A 1,490-nucleotide genomic window follows, 5' to 3' on the forward strand; every position below is an offset into this window, starting at 1 on the left:
GGAATTTCACACATTTGTCACCAAAACCACCACCCATCTCTACAACATCTAATCCAGAGGATTTAAACAGTAGTCATTCTTCTTTAATACCAGAACAAGAGGCATTCATTAAACAGAGCATATATCCTCATAGATTTCAAGGGGCATTAGCATGTGTCAGAAGATGTACTTGAAGCTATTTTACATAGTGCAATTTCAATACTTATCATTAATATCATATGAGTTTTAAAAGATAATTTTAAAAAGGGACAGTGCACAGAGAAAGAATACTGGGAGTATGTTGAGTCTATAGTTCTGTTCGTATGCCTGTCACTGGAACTCAGTTTCTTAACCATTCACACACATTTATTATAATGGGTATTACTTAGGTCCTTTCTAAGTGTTTAAGTCAGAAATTCTTTGACTCTGTCTGCAGACAAAAGTAATTATGCTTCAAGATCTAGGTTATCCTGTAAACTATAGATTCTACTATAAATTTTGTGAATTCTCTTCTCAGTTTCCCTAGAATTCAAAAAGAATAAGACCAGTTTTCCAAGGTAATTACAAAGACTTTCCTAGTAATTGTGCCCCAAAGTTACAAAAGTTCTTGCTCAGAGGTACTAGCTGCCCTGACATTCTTTTGTCAGGTTTTGCATTATTTTCTATATCTCCTTTTTAACCCAATTTTCTGTATTTTCTAGCAGAAATAGAACACAGTTCCTTAAAGTGTAACAACAATGATTTCCTTTATCATTCTACACTTTGGAACTTTTGCTTCAGGTACTTTTAAATGAGCAGACCCGAAATCTTGAAATTAAACTGCCAGTTATTAGAGATGATATTTCATGCCTCACATGGGGCGCACCTCCATTTCATATTGCATTTGTGATAGACAGTTCTTTGCATGAATAATAGAATGGCCCTGAATGAATTCACGTCAGCTCTGCCTCAGGGAGAAATGCAAGGTGAGCTCCATGACTCCTACTAGTGTGATCCTTTGCCTGTTGACATTACTTTTAAACTTCTCTTCCGTAGGCTGCAGCCATGTGTATTAAATAAATGATAAACACTATTTCTCTCACAAGGCCAGCTTACCATTTGAGCTACAAAAAAATGCTTTGCAGGTAGTTGAGAGGTTAATATCACTGAATTATTTATTTATTCTGGATAGTTTAAACATCCCTACTTTCTGCCTTTTTTCTAACCTTTCTAGTGACTGCTTATGAGTGGGGGAATGTATAATCTCCAACAAGGACAGATTACAAAGATTGTCTCTTGTCATTGATGGAATTAAAAAACAACAACATGAGTTCTTTCTTTATGGGAAAGATTTTTTTTTAAATATATTTTATTGATTTTTTACAGAGAGGAAGGGAGAGGGATAGTTAGAAACATCGATGAGAGAGAAACACCGATGTAGCTGCCTCCTGCACACCCCTACTGGGGATGTGCCCGCAACCAAGGTACATGCCCTTGACCGGAATCGAACCTGGGACCCTTCAGTCCACAGG

The sequence above is a fragment of the Myotis davidii genome, unplaced genomic scaffold (assembly GCF_000327345.1).
Source record: "Myotis davidii unplaced genomic scaffold, ASM32734v1 scaffold763, whole genome shotgun sequence".
Lineage (NCBI taxonomy): Eukaryota > Metazoa > Chordata > Mammalia > Chiroptera > Vespertilionidae > Myotis > Myotis davidii.